Here is a 20,625-nt window from a genome sequence, read left to right as displayed (position 1 = left end):
TTTAAAAAAAAAAAAAGAAGTAGCATAGACTACAAGAAATGAAGGTTCACCATCATATTATTATTCCTTATAAGTATTTGCTGGAGAAAAATGTTTCGAAAATTTTTGGAAGACATGATTTTTGGCAGATTATACCACTGTTAAAATTTCCTTAAAACATTGCTGACCCATAGCGGCCATATGCACAATAGAAGGAAACAGTGCTTGGCCCAGTACCACCCTCACAATATGCTTGAGCCCACTAATGCAGCCACTGTGTCAATCCATCTTGCTGAGGGTCTTTCTCTTTTTACTGCTCCTCTATTTACGAAGCATGATGTCCTTCTCCCGGGACTGGTCTCTCCTGATAATATACTAAAAGTATGTAAGACAAAGTCTTGTCATCCTTGCCTCTAAGGCAGTGGTTCTCAACCTTCTGACATTCTTCTCCAGCACCACAATTCAAATGTATCAATTCTTCTTTGGTCTTTATTCAATATACTTTTCACATGCTATGCGACACCTGAAAAAACTATGACTTGGATCAGGCTTACCTTAGTCCTTAAAGTAGCATCCTTTTTCTTCAGATTAGGGAAGAAAAACCCCATCGTTAAAAATAGAACTTTGTCTGATTCGCTCGGTTTGAACATGCCATCAGGAAGAATCAATGGTTGCAGACATTGCATTAGGTGAAACAGAAAGTTAAAGAGTGCTAGAGATATTTTCAATGATCAGAATTGGCTCAGGAACCAAAAGATAGAATTGAGCATGCTAGCAATCACGTGGATGATGCAGGACTGAGTAACATTTTGTTCCGTTGTACATGGGATTGCCATAAACTGAAGCTGACTCAAAGGCAGCTAACCAGAACAATACTCTAAGTGCACCTGACAATCCGTGGCCACTGTAAAACCCCAAGGACTTGGATCTAGCTTGGTTCCCATGTGTTCAAAATACTTGCCCACAGAATGATTGCTGCTTCATCAAAACTGTAACTGAACAAGAAATGTAGCTTTATTTAATAGGTTGATTATAGGAGCCCTGGTGGCATAGTGGTTTTACGTTGACAATCCTCAAGGCCAGCAGTTCAAACCACAAGCTGTTCCACGGGAGAAAGGCTGGGCTTTCCATGCCAGTTAACAATTGCAGTCTCAGAAACACACAGGGGTAGTACTACCCTGTCCTCTAGCGTTGCTATCAGTCCGCAGCGACTGGATGGCATAAGTTATTATAATAGCTGGTATTCAATATCTGCTTAAATATCTGATTAAAATCCTGTCAAAAATTTACAAAAGAATACTAAAGATGTTGTATGTAAACTCTCCAAAACTGTTTCACAGAGCCACAAAGTAGCTATAATCAAATTAACAGACATATATTCCATGTGAGGTATAATTTATCTGGAGTTTAAAGATGATTTGATCAGAACTGTTATCCATCCCAGGTAAAACACACAGGTGAAATAAATAACACTGAACTAGGAGTCAAACAATGCCCTCTAATCCATGTTACCTCATCTGAAAATAAAGTTACACATAATCTTCTGTACTTTTGCTGTGTGGTTTTCACAAGTGATATTTAGACAAGGATCACTGCTATTGGCGGGCAAAAGTGGAAAAGTGAATTCTAAATTCTAAGATACTCTTGGCAATTTTAGCAGCTGAATTTAAACCAGGCTTTGAGTTATAGGAATCTGCTCTTTCTCTTGAATTGCAAGTGATGAGACATTTTGGCACCTGCAACCTGGCATTCTTTCCTTTCCCTTTCTTGTTGACTTCCTTCCTCCGATTGCTGCAGACAGGTTGTAGCAAGCAACGCTCCCTTTAGGGGAGATTTATTGTGCTTCAATGTTCCCCTGGATTTTATTCCACTCACATGACGCAACAGAAAGCATGCTTATATGCTGCCCATGTAGTCTGCATTTCTCAACTCAAACTTTCTTGGCGAGCCACAGTGTAAGGGGTATTACAACACCTTCAAATTCACTTGTCAAGAAGAGAGATGAAATGCAGAATGGCAGTAGAATTTACTTATCTATATTGTTACTCTTCAGTAAGTTAATAAAAAGTTTAGGATACCATAGTTTTTAAAAAAATTGTAAACTCACAAAGACAAAAAAGTTTTGATACAAAATTATAGGTATCCTTCCTGTGAGACATAGAAAAAGGAACATCAAAAAGTGCGTGGAAAAATCCATTAATGTTATATTCCGTTTCTTCATGAAGCGAGCACGCACGCATGCACACACGCGCAAACTTGGTTCTGAAATTTCAAGAGGATTTTCAAAGTTATACATGCAAGCAAAGTAGTTCTGAGATTCATGTTCATTATTTCCTTTGTCAAAATGATTGAGGCAAGTCTTTGTATTTTCTCAAAGCTTTAAAGGTCATATATGTAAAATAGGAGTTGAACTGTCAGTAGTTTTCAATCTAGTTTCTAGCGCCACACACCAGCGGTCCTATTCAGTCTCCTTGTTCACAGAAGCTCATTATCCTAGAGGTGATACAGGAAGTGTGTGTTTAGATTTGAAGATGCTTTAGGTATATCTGGAAAACCAGGAAGTGTCTGTGTGTGTCCAGGTAAGGGTGCAATTCCAACTGCCTTTTTACCCTTGGAAGTGTCTGTGCATGTCCAGGTAAGGGTGCAATTCCAACTGCCTTTTTACCCTTGCTCCCATTGCTATAAACTAATAATCTCAAGGTTCTTTCAGCATCCAGTTTCTTGGGCTCTGAATGGTAACTACTCTTTCAAGAATAGTCCTTTTTATTTTTATTTTTTAAAATAAACTTCGGGTAGTAATTCTGAACCTTTTGAAACTCAGAAGATTATTCATATATAAAAATATAAAAAATACAAATTATAGGCAAAATTTTACACATTTCCGGGGAATCTGAAGACCGAAAGTCGATAGTATTTTACTATGTTTGTGAAAACGAAGAACCGCTATTATAATATTTCTAGCTCATTAAAACAGACCAGTTCCTAAGAGGAATTAAGGAACATTGGTGAGGTAAAATGAAGATTCTACAAAAATTCTAGGAAGCAGATCTACTCAGTCCTAGAGATTGCTATAATTGAATGGACTTGATGTCAGTGGGTTTTAAATAAAAATTATTCATTCACATTAATACTGAATATTTTGATTTGATAGATTATTTCATTTTTGTATAAGTGTGTGGCATTTTGAAAACACTAGAAGAAAATACTGGCATTTTGAAAGTACCAGATGGAAAAACAGGAAAAATACTGAGGTGTGAGTGACTTCAGACAATGGCTATCTGTGAGAAATGAAGTCCCAGAAAATAGGTGATAGAAATTACACCACAGAGATGAAGGACACCAAAGAGTATGGTGTTACATGCCACAGAAAATTATCTCCTAAAACAATGTGGTCAATCACACTTGCGTCAGCATTCTTCCTTCATTTTGTCCTTGACCTTGCCTTTCTTGATGTAAGATTTGTCTATTGCACAGGAACCCAGGTAATGCATATGAAGGTCTATGTAAGACATTATCTTAATCCAAAGAGTTAATACAAAGTTAAGTCAAAGAGTACTGCTGCAAAATCATAGAAACCGTTCTCAATCAAAAATGTGACGCTGTTGTGCATCTAGTTCTATATACACTTCAGAAGACAGTGTTTGCAGCTGTCTAACTTGCCCAAAGAAACTGTGCTCTTTAATTAAAACGACCTTCAAAAGGCAGTTTTGGCATCCAGGAAGGGCTCCAACTCTGTTCCTTTTACATGTTCTTTGAGTTTGGGAACAGAAAGATGTCTGAAGGGACCAGATCAGGGCTGTAGAGCCGTAACCTTTCACAATGAAATTCGTGTACAACAGCCCTCGCTACTCTTATGAGTAGGGGACACTATTGTCACAATAAAAAACCTCAGCAAAATTTTCTTGGCTTTTTTCAAACCAAAAATAATTTTCTATTTTCTTATAACTTGTTCTAAACAAACCCCTATGAATACTCTGTGTCCTTTGAGAAAAATCTATCAATATTTCAACTTAGGAATTAAGACATTTAAAATATACTATCAAAACCCCCTCTCAGCTAACCTATCTACCTGAATTGACCTGGCCCAGCAGATTCCCCCTGAGAAGTCACTGCTCTGTTTGGACCTTTATTTTTTCAAGTCATCCTATGAAGCTAAAATAAGTGTCCTGCTGAAAAAAAAAAAAAGTGTCTGCAGCTATCCACAGATCACAGACACTTGTTTCAACATGTTTGATGGGGAATAAACTCATGCATGTATGAACTGGAAACCTTGAAGTATTTCTTGATTTACTCTCCCATGTTAACAAGAAATCATGAATGCAAAAAATAATTTATAGAAACCATAGAACTTTGCAAAAAGTAGCAAACTGTCTTCTATGCAAGTGTTGTTCTATTTTTCCACCCACATACCTTATATGTGCATGGTTGTGCCTGTAGCTATGCTAGAGCCTCACACTAGCTTTTAAATTTTACTTGGGGGAATGAAGTTACTCTGCTTACAGATTGGAATTTCTGATAGCTAATGTCATCTTTTATATATGTCCTTTCTTTTCATATTAATTTTTATTATTAGCAGCTTACAGCTTGTCTTGAGACCATGAGTGGTATTAACAGTGAATGTGTTTTGGCTGCTAATCAAAACCACGGACATTTACGCCACCTGGAGTACCTGGAAAGAACGGCATGGTGATCTACTTCAGAAAAATCAACTTTTGAAATCACTCTGGAGCAGAGTTCCACTGTGACACAGATGTGGTTGCCACGATATAGATCATACTCGTTGGCAAGTGTTTTTGCTTCTGCTTGTGTTTGCAGTTTGTCTGGATAAACTACCAGCTCGAGATGACTTAGAATAGAGGGTTTCCAGTTTATCTTTTGGACGTAAAGAACACGAAGCCTCCACAGGGCAGAAATCTTTCTTCTTTTTAATCATTTTATTAAGGGCTTATATAACTCTTATCACAATCCATCCATCCATCCACTGTGTCAAGTACATTTGTGCATTTGTTGCCATCATCATTTTCAAAACATTTTCTTTCTACTTGAGCCCTTGGTATCAGCTTCTCATTTTTTCCCACAAGGGCAGAAGTCTTTTAAAGATAGGTTGTTTGTTTTTAAAATCTGGAGTTATTGATAATTATAAATTTAACTTTCAGAGAAATGATGTAAGGAACGTGAGAGTTCTTGGTGAAAGCATTGTATTGCCTTAATGTTCTCTATTTGACCTCTCTGGGTTCTAATACCCATTGCAATGGCTACAAAGAAGTCATATATAAAATTCATGATTAAAGGGTTTATTAAGGAAGTTAACAAGCTGTAATGCCAGTGAGAAATGCTCAGGGTTCATTTGTTTAACAGGACAATGACAGAAGTTCTTTCAGGTCTGCTAATAAATGCCCAAAGGGCATACTCTACTAGCATCCTCAACCAGAAAGTATTCAGCTCAAGCTCAGTGGGTCAGCAAACCTATCTCCCTGAATTAAGTGCCTAGAGGCACCCCTTGATAGGTAGGTTTATTGTGCCAACCTGGCCAATGAACACATGCTGGATTAATTGAAGGGCGGGGAGATAAATTGAGCTTCGCCTTTCTTGTCTCTTGCTCTTTGATGATCAGACCAGTGTGCGGCTGCCTTAGTTGGTTTTCTGCCTCAACTTGCAAGCTATACTACCTGTGGGACACCTAACCCGTGGACTGTGTCACTGTAGTATGAGGTTCCTTCAAGACCTGCTTCGCCACGTTACTGGAGTATACATCACTTGAGTTGGGGACTGTTGGACCCTGTCATCTGGCTGGTGTTGGTTACCTGTCTTGCTGTTTGTTGCCTATGGCCCGATTGTCTGAATTGCTCTACAGAGGATACAGCTGTCTGATTCCTTGACTTGCACCTGGCAGCCCTCAAGACTTAAGGGACTGCCAGTGTATTAGCTGTCTCACAGAAGTGAGTTGCACTGAACAATTTGTACTGCTCTATAGATTAATTATTTGTTTATTTCATAGGATATTTATATATAAATATATATAAAATCATTGTGTCCTGGTTTTGTTTCTCTAGAGAACCCTGTCTAACATACACCACATTCCAGTAAAGCTCAGATCTAAGGTACTCAGCTCCACTTCTGTAAGTCAGGAAGACCAGTTTCCCCAATTAAGTGTCCAGAGGCACCCCACTCCACAAGTCACCCTCAAGCACAGAAGCAATCAGCTTTACTTGCTCCTTGGGTTGGGAAGTCCATCACTCTGTTTCATGATTTGGCTCCTGATTCTGCTGCTGCTCCTCTGATGGTATAGCTGCTATCTGGATCCAGGAGACTCACTGTACAGGAATCTCATGTCCAGAAGAGATGTTCCACTTCTAGATCTTGTTGATAATGAGATACCTATGCCTGCTTCTCAGAGGGCTCATTTTATACAAAGCATGGTGGCATTCCAGGGAATCCTGTTCACAATTATTTAGGTTAATTCTATCAGGATCTTTCCCCACCTTCTTACCAAACCCAGGCAGGGTGACATTGTTCGTTAGGAGTTAGACGCTTTGCTAGAGGAGCCACATAATTCACTGCTCCTGTACCTCCCACCCACCCTACCCTCAATAACACACCCTTTTAAAACATTGGGATAACTATCTTAAATAAGTCTTTCTACCTCCTGTCCCTTTGAGTGGTTTCTTTGGATACCGAGATTATGAAAAGAACAATACCTTATCAAAACTCACTAGACAAGCATACCTAATCTCCTCTTTTTCCTTCTCATCTTTCAGAACCAAAACTTTAATATTCAATTTAAAAAACTATCATATGCAGACTATATTTTTTGGGGGGTGGTCAAGTTATTGTTGCTATTTGCCATAAAGTCATTTCTAACTCATGGTGACCCCATGTGTGCATGCAGACTGCTTCGATCGGGTTCACAAAGCTGTGGGCTCTCAGAAGCAGAGGCCCCTCTTGGTAGGTTTGAAGTGTTAAATCTTTCACACAGTGAAGTGCTTACCCATTTGCACTACCTAGGTTCTCCTCAATTTCCAACTATGAAAAGTGAATTGGATAATTGTGATACGTGACAGTTACTGTTAGGTTGGTTCCGATACATGACAACCCCATGTTTGTCATAGCAGAACTTACTCATCTTTATCCTAAGGTTCTGCTTCTAAGTTGAGAATAAAAGAATATTTAGACTATCTCTCAAAATATTTTAAATTCCATTAAGAAGAGAGCATTTGCACTTGCATATTTTGATCGCTATGTATATCAAAAGACACCTCTCAGATGCATATCCAAAACCCCAATGATAATCAAAACAAACTTCATAATCAAAACAAAAATCTCACTTTTCCTTAATATATAACAATAGGGATATAGGTTATATAACCTCTATATTTATAGGTTAAGTATTAATGTAGCAGATGGACTTGGGCCTCTATGTAATTCCTCCCTCAACGCAATAAGATTTTGTTCTAATAACCTGGCTTTGTGTGATGCTCACCTTCCCAACACAATCACTGGAGACAAAATGGGTGTATAAGCTAATGTAGTGAGAAAGCTGATGGTTCCTGGCTATTACAAGATATAGCATCTGGGGTCTTAAAGGCTTGAAGATAAACAAGCAGCCATCTAACAGGGAAGCAACAAAGCTTACATGGAAGAAGCATACCAACCTATGTGGTCATGAGGTGAAGACAGGATCAGGTTTCAGGCATCAGAAGACACAAAACAAACAACCATTTTGATGTGAATGGGTCAGAATGGAGACCCAAAGTCCATCTGTAGACAATTGGACATCCCTCACAGAAGGGTCACAAGGAAGGGACGGACAAGCCAGCCAACGTGCAGTAATAGCACCAAAGAAATTCAAAACATTCCCCTAGTTCTTTGATGTCCGCCCGGCCACACACCCCCCCACACCCCCACCCCTGGTACCCCTTACAAATCTGGCTAGACCAGAGCATGTATACTGGTAAAGATAAGAGCTCTTGACACACAGCATCCAGGACAGATAAACCTCACAGGAACAGTAATGGGAGTAACCATACCACGAGGTTAGGAGGAAGGTTGTTGGAGAAGGGGGACAAAAGGTGAACTGATTGCAATGATCAACGAACAACACCCCTGACGCCCCGGGTGGGTGGGGGGGACGAATAACAGAAACGTGGGTGAAGGGAGACAGTGAACAGGGTGAAATATGAAAATAAAACTAATTTATAAGTTATCAAAGGTTCACAAGGGGAGTTGCTGATACCAAGGGCTCACGTACAAAGAAAATGTTTGGAAATGATGATGGCAACATATGTACAAATGTGCTTGATACAACTGAAGTATGGATTGTTACAAGAGCTGTAAGAATCCCCAATAAAATGATTAAAATAAAATCTCATCTCACTTTCCCAAAAGTCCATTTACAATGGAACTAGGCATAGCACTGAAAAGTATGAATTAAAGTGAAAGAAAAAATAATCTTTCATTTTCTGTTTTACTATAGACATTTAGACATTTTATTCCCATTAGTTAGAAAATATTTTATAACCTGTGCCCAGACTTTACTTTTTCTCTTATAATCTCGGTGCTACAACTTGGGTAAAGTAATAACAAAATAGTGCTTATCTGAAACTGTGTGTGTATGCACATGTGCACGCACACAATATGTAACAATAGGTAAATTCTGTACTGGCTTCAATTTTATTATGTCTTTGGCCAAGGTAGATACTTCTCTTCCACCCCCCAACAAAAAAAACAGTTAGCCTTCTATCCATCTTTAGAAATACAGTGGATTAGAAAAGGCTGTGGTGCTATCAGTAGGGTTGCCAATTCAACTCTAGTTACTATAGAAATACGAGTCATCATTTTGGCAGAAAGTTTAGGACAGCAAGAAATACAGCTAATGGCACATATTAAAATATAATAAGGCAGTTGCTACAGGCTGGCTAGGGACCAACTCCATTATCCTTTCCTATATCTGCGTTCTGATCCTTTCACCTTTCTGGCTGATCTGCTTCCAAAAATCATTTTACAACCACCCACTCTTCACCACTCCCCGGAAAAGTTTCATTGTTTAATTTTAAAATCACCTCTCTTCACGTCTTGCTTTTCTCCAAAAATTCAGAGTTCTGGTCTTAATCACTGTGCACATGGAGCTCTCAGTAGTTCTAAATAGGAACTGCATATATACTTGGAAGAGAAAATGGGGACTTTTGCCTTCTTGCATGTATCCAAGTTAAAATAATTACAATAAAATTTCAAAATACTATAAATATTGAATTTTTAAAATAACACCTTTACATCAATTCATTTCAGTACTCATTGATATTTCACAATATTTTAAGACTACCATTTAAGGAGTATACCTCGCTGGAGATCAACCAATTCTGTCATCTGCAAAATGAGAGAATTACTGGGAGGATTAAAGGAGAAAATATATATATCACATGGACAGTGAACACTCAAGAAATGGTATAAATATTACTAATTTTTCTTGCTGTTATTTGAAAGTTGCTAAAATGATTGGCTATTCATTACTATTTAGGAATTGCTAATTTTTTACAAGTGTTAAAATTCTCCATCATATTTTGCTTAGAATTCTTCCTGAGAATAATTCAAAAATGTTACAAGGATAAGAGATAGTGCATGTCATAGTGAACAGATAATGTAAAGTTCTTGACATATTGGCAGAAAGGAAAAAAACTGCTACCACTAGGAAGTGTGCAGTATCACTAATTGTTCATTTTGTCATATAATCAGTGAGTCTTGCCATCACAAGATAAAATGACTAAATAATAGTCACCTGTAACATTCTTGTCTTTTGTCTCACTCTGCTTATTCCTTTTCCTTGGCTTCACGCTCAGCTTTAGTTTCAGTAAAGAGTTAGATGATGACGTAAGTGAACAGACATACGTATGCAATCCCTGTCAGGGTAGCTAAATAAAATTATTCTGCTAACTATAGAATGTAAGAGAAAGTTCTATGCAAGATATAGGCATGTCCTGGCCATTTAGGAACCTCATTAGAGATAAGCAATAGAGATAAATAACAGTTTAAAACCACATATATAAATTCTAAGTGAGCCCTCTAGATAGTATGTTCACAAAAGATTAGATGAAAGAAAAAATAAATTATTCAGGGATGGAAAATATCTGCTTTTAATGAAAGTCCCACTTTCCCAAAGCCCATCTACTGTAAGAACCAAACACAGGCCGATTTTAAAGATTCTATTTTTAAAAAGCAAAACAAACAGTGTCAAGAGTAATCAATTAAAAAGACAAACAAAAAAAGTAATCAATTTCAAGTGTTCAAGTTCCTATTTGTTTGAAAAACCTTAAACAAAAAGGCCCTATGTGAAAATACTTTAAATCGAATGGAGTTTTTCTTTTGTTTCAAAAACTAACTGTAAAAACATCCCCCAGCCCACATTGAAATGATTATACTTTGAATCGTATATAACACTTAAGGCAAGTTCAAGAAGGGAGAACAGCCCTTTTAATTATGGAGCTTTGTAATTACTGTGTGGGTTACACCCGTTCCACTTACAAGGTATCTTCCTTTCTCAACCACAGCAGGGATTTCTTTGAATATTAGTAAGTTATTTACTGGCTTTACTTGCATCTGGCACCTACTGAAGGACACAGTGTATAAAACTATAATCTTAGCTCAGATAACAAGACAAAAGCCAGGGAAAGCATAAATACTACATATTACTTAGAACATGTAAATAAGTTGAATTAGATAATTTATATAGCTTATTCTTAAATTAATTAAACTTTCAGAAAAAAAACTATGTTGAGGGGGGGGAGTGAAAATAGCAACAGATATATAGAACAGTTATGAGGATCTATTATTCCCCAAATTTCCATCATGCTTCTTTGGCAATGAAATAAAAACAAAATAAGCTCAATGATTCCTAGAACAACTGGAAAAACTGCCAAACTCACAGACCTAGATAATAATTTACCTTTCAGTACCTCTAAGAAGTAATACAAATTTTTGTTTTCAAAGCACTTTGATTAGCACATGTATAATTAAAATTAATAGTCATCACTAATCATGGCTTGGTTTAGGTATAAAAAAGGTAACAAAAATCCAATAACAAAATGTTCTCAAAACTTAAATATCTTAGAATTTGTTCTTGTTAAACTGTACTTTCTTAACTCTTACTAACTTTAATTTTCAGAATAATATGTAAAAGAATCATAGAATTATCATTTATAGTTGTGCTGGTAAAAATTCTTGACTACAGATATGTAGGTTCTTCTGGTTCCTCCATATTAAGTACCCAGGATTTTAATCATTAAGGAAGACAATCAAAACAAGCGGAGCTCCCAATAAAATGATTAAAAAAATAAATAAACAGGTGGAGCCAGCCAAGTACCTTGTGAAAAAAATGTCCATATAATTAGGTCATCTTTTAGGTGGGATTTATCTGGAGAGAACATTTACTTTTGATGAGTTAATCAAAAAACTAATTTGTCTTGACTCTATAAAAGACAGTACTTAAGTGCTTAACGGTGCTAAGGAATATGTTCAGGAGATTACTTTAGTATATCCAGTATCTATGTCTGAAGGGGCAAAGACTAGAGATCCACAGACTGCTGCACAGGGACCATGTGGCAGAGAGGCTGAGGACCAGATACAGATTTGGTTGCTCTGAGTATATGTAGTCCATATCCTTACTATTTACTGATGCTGACTTGTGGTAACATATTAGCTTCTCTAATAAACCCCTTAACATGAATGTGGGGAAGCACTATAGCAGTCATATTTTATACAAGTATTCTTTTTAAAATAATAATTTAAAGAGAAATGCATGCTCACAGCAGGAAACTTAGAAAACAGAAGAATGTGCTTATCTCTACAGATACTACTTAAAAAATTTCAACGGTGTGTTATGTTCCAACGTAATTATAGGACATGACGTAAAAAATTTGTGAGGAAATTCCATCTTTCAATTCCATTTTTCTACAACTTTATGAAGCCCCCTTGCATATATTTTTTGCTCCTTGATACACAAAGTTCTTGGATTATGTTCAAAATTTATACTGGAAATGTCTAGAGATAATAGAGTCGGTTTTCTCCGGCTTATTTATGAAAAATATTTGTGATTAAATAAATTGTAGATTTAAATTCAAGTGAAAATATGAAGTGGCTCTGTTATCAAAAGAACATCTCGAAATTAAGTTATTGAAAACATTTATTTTATAAAAGAGGCATGGTAGGATTTTTCTGACCTAGTAGCTCCAATTTTACACATAACAACAACATAAACTATCGGTAATACTACCATTATAGAGTTATAAAGGTTAAATAAGCTGACTTAAACAACTCACATAAACTGAAGTCTTAATTTTTATGACATCCCATTGACAGATTCTACTTTGTAATTTGTAATTGATCTGGTGGCTGCATATGAGCCTTCACATGTGTTTATAGCAAAAGTGTTTTATTTTAAAAGTCATTGAAACTATTTCGCCTTTGGTAAAATAAAAAAATATCAACAGTGTTACAAAAGACCTACCTAATTGATCTTTACTGAATTCAGAGGCTATGCACATGATTACAAGTGGTCTTAATTAAGCTACCAGTTGCTCAAATTCTCAGTTTTCATCCTATCTGTCCTCTTTATATTCTACCATATACTTCTATTTTTTAGCTAGGTGCTTCTGAAATTGAGTGTACATGCAAATTACCTATGTTGCTGTTAGGAGCGACTGAGTTAGTTCTGACACACAGTGACCTTATGCACAACAGGACTAAACACTGCCCAAGTCGGCACATCCTCACAATTGCTCCTATGCCTGAGTCCACGAGCAGTCAAGGTGTCAACCCATTTCTCTTAGGGTCTTCCTCTCTTTCACTGCCCATCTACTTTACCAAACATGATGTTTGATATCCTTCTCCATAGACTTGTCTTTTCTGACAAGATGTTCAAAATATGTAGGAAATCTCGCCATCCTTGCCTCTACAGGGCACTCTGGCCATACTTCTTCCAAGACAAATCAGTTTGACCCTTTGGCAGTCGATGGTAATTTCAATATTCTTCTTTAGCACCACAATTCAAGTGCATCAATTCTTCGGTCGTCTTTATTCAATGTGTAACTTTCACATGCAACTGAAAGTACCATGGCTTGGGTCAGGTGGACCTCAGTCCTCAAAGTAGCATCCTTGGTGTTCAATACTTTAAAGAGGTCTTGTGTAGCAGATTTACCTAATGCAATGTGTCTTTTGATCTCTTGACTGTTGCTTCCATGAGCACTGATTGTGCATCCAATCAAGACAAAAACTTTTGACATTTTCTCCATTTATCTAACCTACTGGTCCAGTTGTAAGGGTTTTGGTCTTTCTCACATTGAGTCATAATACATACAGAACACGGAAATCTTTAATCTGCATCAGGAAGTGCTTCAAGTAGCCCTCATTTTTAGCAAGCAAGGCTGTGTCATCTGCATATCACAGGTTAATACGCCTTCCTCCAATCCTGATACCACATTGTTCTTCACATCATCCAGCTCTCCTGATTATTTGGTTAGCTTACAGATAGAATTAGTATGGTGAGACGATACAACCCTGACACACATCTCTCCTGATTTTCAACCATGCCACTATTCCTGTGTTCCATTCACACAAGAGATGTTGTCAAAGTGCAAAATGTTCAGACAACCTGTTTTTCCCAGAATCTTAATTAGAATTGTATTTCAAATGATTTGAGGCTGAGGACTTACCTAGAGATGTAAGAAAGCATTGACAATCTACTCCTGAAAAATTACTCATTGAAAACCTTGTGGAAACGAGTGTACTGGACCCAACTGTATACAGGAACAATGGCCTAACCTATTCAGAACCAGAAGAATTAAGATGGTACCTGGTGACTTAATGAGTTGGGCTATCATCCCCAGAGCCAGCAGTTTGAAACCAACAACCACTTCCCCAGAGAAACACAGGGCTTTCTACTCGCAGAAATAGTTACAGTCTAGGAAATCCATAGGAGTCCTCTCTGGTCCTATGGGGTTGATAAGAGTTGGCTTAGACTCGATGGCAGTGAGTTTGGTTTTGGTTTTGGGCTACTGCTATTGACCATTCTGATGATAGCTACCTTGGACAGAAGGAAGAAACTTGTGGAACAAAACTCAAAATCTTATAAAACGAGAAATACAAACAAACAAAAAATGGACCACTAAAAACGTGGAACCCCCCAAGACTTGTCACCCTGAGATAAACTTTGAACTGAAACTATTGCTCGAGGTTACCTTTCAATTAAATAACAGATTGACTCATAAAATAAACAATATCATCATGAGTACGATGCTCCTTTATGTATATGTTTAAGAAAACCATTAACAAGGAACTTCAAAAATTTCATTAAAAATTGCTCATTTCAATCCATCTATCCATTAATATTTTGAAGCTCCTCATATGAAACAAAATGGTCAACATTTATCTTAAACCAAAGAAGAGAGAAGTGGAAAGTGAGGCAGGAGCTGAGAGACAGGCAGGAAAGCAAAAATGGCAGAAAGGAAACAACCAAAAGAGAAGTTAGGAGAATGCTGAGGAACCATGGAAAATGTAGCCAATGACACTAAATAGTATGTGTAGAAATTGTTCATTTCTAATTAATCTAGTTTGCTCTGTAAATTCACCCAAAACTCAATAAAATATTGAACCAACAAAAAATCATTATCACTCCCCATCTCAAATACAATCACCATGAGCCAGAGCCAACAAGGTGACAACTGGACATTTTTGGTATGTTTATAAAATGACAGTTGTACTTCAGCCAGAGCTACAAGTCACTTACATGCACAATGAACTTTGAGAATCACTACCTAATGTTCCCACTTCTCTCCCTAACCTCCACCGGGTAAACCCCTTCCCATTCAATTGAACAGTCTCAGCTGTTGAGTAAGGATTGAACTGCAGCTGAAACTCATCAGAGGCTCTGCAGAAGAAGATGAGATTGTTTGCTCCCCTAAAGATTCACAGTCTTAAAAATCTTATGTTGAGTCACTATTAAGCCCTAATCTACTCAGTGACTGTGGGTTTGATTGGGGGTGGATAAACCACAATTAACAATACTAACATTATAGGGGGAAATCTCAACAGAATTGTCTCCAACCTCTTAAAAATCCTTAACCAACAATTTTCTTATTGTGTCTTTACTTCCCAGAAATCATTTCAAAGGTATTTCTCCATTCTTTTCTTCTAAAGCATTTTATTGGGGGCTCTTGCGGCTCTTATCACAATTCACACATATATCCACTGTATCAAGCACAATTGTACATATGTTCGCTCTTTATTTTCAATATTTTCTTTCTACTTGAGCACTTAGTATCAGCTCATTTTTCCCCCTCCCTCCCTCACGAACCCTTGATAAGTTCTAATTTTTTTTTTCATGTCTTACCCTGACCGTTGTTTCCCTTCACCCACTTTTCTGTTGTCCATCCCCCTGGGAGGGGACTATATGTCAATCATCGACTTCCCCTCTCTCCCCTGACCTTCCCCATACCCTCCTGGTATCACTATTTGTGTTAGTCTGGGTACTTTAGAGAAACAAATCCACAGAAACTCATTATGTATAAGAGAGTTTTATATAAAGGTTAAGTGCGCATCAAGAAAACATTCCAACCCTGTGCTGCCCAAACCCACAAGTCCAACACTAACCCATATGTCCGACACCAATCCACAAAGTCCTCCTCCATCTCACAAAACAGACACAATGATGCCGACTTCAGGAGGAAAGCCGAGTCAGTGAACCTGTAAGCATCTCAGTGCTGGCAGGGGTCTCCACATGGCTACTCCAGCACCCAGGGTTGCATTGGGGTAGGTCCATTTGGCTTTTCCTCAGGGATGTCTTTCAGGAAGTGAGTCTTGCCAGCTGAAGCAGGGAACAGGCTAAGGCAGCTGCACCCTGGTCCAACCATCAGAAAGCAAGAGACCCGAGAGCTAGAAAGGCGAGGCTCACTGAGCCATTTATCCCTCTGTCCTTCAATTACCCCCACATGTGTTTATCAGCCAGGATGGCACAATAAATCAACTAGCTCACTACTCGTTATAGGGCACCTGAAGGGTTTATCTGTCCTAGATTCCCTGTGTTCTGAACTCTTATATGTACCAGTGTACATGCTCTGGTCTTGTAAGGTAGAACTGGGGTCATGATAGGGGGGTGGGGGGTGGAGGAAGCATTAAAGAACTAGAGGAAAATTGTATGTTTCACCGGTGCTAAACTGCACCCTGAGTAACTCTCTCTTCCTTGTGACCCTTCTGTAAGGGGAGGTCCAATTATCTAGTCTACAGCAGGGCTTTAGGTCTCCACTCCACTTCATCCACATTGATATGATTTTTTTTTGTTCTGGGTTTTTGATGCTTGATAGCTGATCCCATTAACACTTCATGACCACACAGGCTGGTGTGCTTCTTCCATGTGGGCTATGTTGTTGCTTCTCAGCTAGATGGTCACTTGTTTATCTTCAAGCCTTTAAGACACCAGATGCTGTATATTTTGATAGCTGGGCTCCATCAGCTTTCTTCACTACATTTGCTTATGCACCCATTTTGTCTTCAGTGATTGTGTCGGGAAGGTGAGCATCACAGAATGTTGGGTTATTAGAACAAAGTGTTCTTGTGTTGAGGGAGGACGTAAGTAGAGGCCCAATTTCCGTCTGCTACCGTAATACTTAACTATAAATATGTTTACATAGATCTATTTCCCTATCATTATATATAAATATATTTACCATATATATTTGTGTGTAAGCTGAATTTTTCAGCACATTTTTAATGTCGTTTTTGTGGTAAAATTAGGTGCTTCGGCTGATATTTGGGTTGGCTTATACTGGAGTATTTTTGGTATATTCTTCAAATACCTCATCTGACCACTTTCATTCCTTTTCTCTGAGCAGGTGAGTCAGCCTCCAACAACAAACCAAAGTTGCTGCCAACTCATAAGGACTCTATAGGACCAGGTAGAACTGCGCCCTGTACATTTTCATACTGTGTTTACCGGAGTACAAAGTTCTGTGTTCCTCCCCTCATGTGACAGAGCAAATAAAAGTATTATGATCAAAACCAACAAACTTAAAAACTCTAACATGGTCTATTTCTTCTGATCTTCAAACTCCACCATAAAGACAATTTCTTCCATCTCTGAACATGCTCAAAATCTCTTCCATGATACCTGTACTATATTGAGAGAGGGCAAGGGAGTGATGGTGGAGATTTGGACAGAGCATGTGTGGAGTCTTGGGGCTATATCTCCCTTAATCCCTTGCTACATCTGGTGGAAGTCCTCAAGGAAGCTTGTCCAAGAACCTTGAAAATTTTTTGGTATGCATATATGAGTGGACAGGTATATGTGTGTAAGAAATAGTGAGGCCAGCCATGCTAGTGGTAAGTTTTCCTCTGCTCAACAAACTCAAATCTGCCATCCAGTATATACCTATCCACAGCGACCCTATAAGGCAAGACAGAACTGCGCTGTGAGATTCTGAGATTTTAACTGTTTATGGGAGTGGAAAGTCCTGTCTTTCTCTCACGAGCACATAACCACTACACCAATAGGTTCCTTTTCTTCCTCCTCCAAACTAAACTCACTGCCATTGCATTGATGCTGACTCACAGCCCAGCGACCCTATAGGGCAGGGTAAAACTGTGTGTGAGATGGTAACTGTTTCCAGGAGTAGAAAGCCCCATCTGTGTCCCTGAACAGCTAGTGGTTTCCAACTGCTGACTTTGCAATTAGTAGCCCAATGCCACTACACCACTAAGGTTCCTTTCTTCCTCTTAGGGGTCCTCTACATAATAATTTTTTTCTTTTGCAATGTCCTGTCTTCAAAACGCAAATCTTTCCCTCAGTAAGGCAACAATTTTAATTCTGGTAACAAATATTTCTCTCCTGCTTAACTAGAAGAATTATCTATACTTATTGCCTCTATTTCACCACCTCCTATTCACTCATTGCCCGTGGTCCTTGTCAAGGAATGTATAACCTACTAGTAGCTGAGTTTAGTGAAAATTATTCACATTTTATTCCCACCCACCCCCACCCTCCTTGAAATATTCCTTTTGGATTCTCTTTCCTGTAATTCCTTATCTTCTCGTTACGGTTTTCTCACATAAAAAATATACTTACTAGTGCCAATCAAATGTATAAAACTACTTAGCCTGGAAAGTAAATAAATGCTCCAAAATACTAGAAATACATACCAAGTAATAAATGTTTATCCTTTGCTAACTACTTAAACATTTTATCTCTCTAAACTGTACCAATATTTTAGTACTAGGTAATAAAATCCTTGGGCATACTTTTCCCCAAGTATAAATTTTCACATGAATTCATTCATTCATTCATTCATTCACTCAACATTTGTGGGAGAGTGCTTCATAATAGAAGCAGAACATGCAGATTATGGAGAAAAACAGACTAAAATATAACCCTTATGAAATGGTTAGCAGTGCGTTTTTGATGAAACCTGACTTTTTGCCATATACAACATGGAAAAGTTAATGTCCTTTTAAAATGTCCTTTTAGGTTAAAGAAACAAAAAGAAAAATCTATGCCTATCCCTGGACAAAGCAAGTTTTTAGGTTTAAATTCTGCTTTGACACCCATTTATAAAAATTTAAGACCCGATGTAAAAATTTGTCATTTGTTCTCTGAGAAATGCAAAACATAAGTGTCTATCTTTAAATTTCTAGCCTGGGAGAATGCCTTAATTTGTAAGAATTCACAGTTCATTAATAACAGTTTTTATTATTTTCCCTTTGTAATACAAGGAGGCTTTATAAAAAACATTTTAGAATTGGAAAACGTTCCTAGCAGAGAGATGAAGCCTTTAAATTTAAATCTTCACTGTAGTCATCTGAGCTCGACTTTAATACAATTTTATCAGAAGTGCTATGCAAATAAAAGAACCAAGATCAGGGCAGACAGAAAGATACAAAAGCAGCTTATCGTAGATAGATTATATTAGCAACTGTGAGTATACAGTAAACCATATTGGGGCGAGGAGACATGGAGGAGGTGGAGGGGGCAGAGAAGAAGAAGAAAACACATTTGACTAAAAGACACATGTAGGACCTGATCTCAACTGTAACTCAGAAACTGCCAGTATGAGGATAATTTTACTTTCAATTTTTTGAGCAATACATAATTTAAGAGTTTTGAGTCTACAAAAAAGGGAGGTAAGGTTGGTGACATGCCACAGGCTTTAGTCCATTCTTTGGAGCAGTTATTTCAGAAACTATAGATCTTTAGGTGCCTTTAGTGCTAACCTCCCAAACCAACAGCTGAAAAGCTAAGAGCAACTGTGATAGTTCTTTCCATAAGCAGGGTGATGCTATTTTTTCTTTGTTTTTCTCTTTAAAAAACCCCACAAAAACATAAAAAACATCTAGAGTACAAATGAGCCTTAAAGTATTTGAAGCCGCATTTAGATTTTAGTTTGGCTTTTATTGTGTGTCGCTGAGTCACTATTTGCTCACCTATAAAATTGGCATAGTGGTGTATCTGAACCACTTAACCCAGAGCCTGCTACGGAGTAAACACTTGATATATAATGCGTTTTCTTGGGTGTAGGGTTAGGAGTGAAAGCGGAAATAAAGCATAAGGAGGTGTCAAAAAGTTCATGGAAAAATGGAATTTTCCCATGAACTTTCTGAAGTCCCATTTCATGGTGACAAGGAGCACTAGTGGCTTAGTGGTTACATGTTGTGCTGTGATCTGCAAGGTCAGCAGTTGGAAATTACCAGTCACTCTGTAAGAGAAAGACAGAGCTTTCTACCCTCCGAAACAGTTACTGTCTGGGAAACTCACAGGGGAACTTCTACCCTGTCCTATAGGGTTGCTATGAGTTGACTTTGACTGGATGGCAGTCAGGTCTTTTGTTTTATTTTTTATGCTTACTTTTTCTTTTTACTAGCTTTAAATGCAAATTATCTTGAATAGCATCCAGAATTATATTTACAGTTACTCATTTGTGATTAACAGTGAGGCAATGAATGTATGAGTGCATGCTTCCCTCTCCCTCCCTGGCAGTTATCACAGCACTCTGTAGTTTCAGTGTTTTCAGAGGTGTGGAGGGCATCGAGCACGTTTTACCCACTGTCGGGTCTACAATGATTCTAGGCACTCTTAAGTCCTGGTGAACATTTGCAATACCAATAAATATATTCAATTTAAATACCATCAAATAAATATTTAAATTTGAATAAAACAGATATATTGTACAATGAGGCTTCAAAAATTCTTGGAAAACTGTTATAATTTAATTTAATTTTCCTTGAATTTTTTTGAGAATCCCCTTGTAGAATCTTAATGTTAAAGAATGCACTTCTTTACTGAAAAATGCACAAACACATAATCTATATTCACCCTTAAGTTCTCCATCTTGCTTTTAGTTAATGTGATGTGTCAGAGTCTATCCACTCCAACAGTGAGTCTGAAGTTCTAATATCAATTCTGCCAAGGAATGAGCTCCGAAGAAAATTTTGTCTTCTTAAGATGAGTCTTGTTTACTAGAAAGAAGTAGCAAGTTATTAGGTTTTACTCTTATGTTCCTAAAGAGTTTTGGTTTTGCCTTTGGTTGCGCAGCTAACCACAAGGGCAGCAGTTCAAAAGCAGTAGCTGCTCCAAGGGACAAAGCCGAGGATCTCGGCTCCAGTAAAGAGTTCCAG

General features: G+C 37.8%; 1 protein-coding gene across 1 annotated transcript in view; it reads right to left on the bottom strand.

Moving 5' to 3' along the window:
- Positions 1–20,625, bottom strand: part of SPATA5 (spermatogenesis associated 5) — a 329,712-nt gene that overhangs the window by 148,093 nt on the left and 160,994 nt on the right. The gene's annotated exons all lie outside the window — the stretch shown is intronic.

The sequence above is a fragment of the Echinops telfairi genome, unplaced genomic scaffold, assembly GCF_000313985.2.
Source record: "Echinops telfairi isolate 266 unplaced genomic scaffold, ASM31398v2 ScPeMD7_14;HRSCAF=57, whole genome shotgun sequence".
Classification (NCBI taxonomy): domain Eukaryota; kingdom Metazoa; phylum Chordata; class Mammalia; order Afrosoricida; family Tenrecidae; genus Echinops; species Echinops telfairi.
Note: the sequence above shows the minus strand (reverse complement) of the source record. Positions and strands in the feature narration are given on the sequence as shown.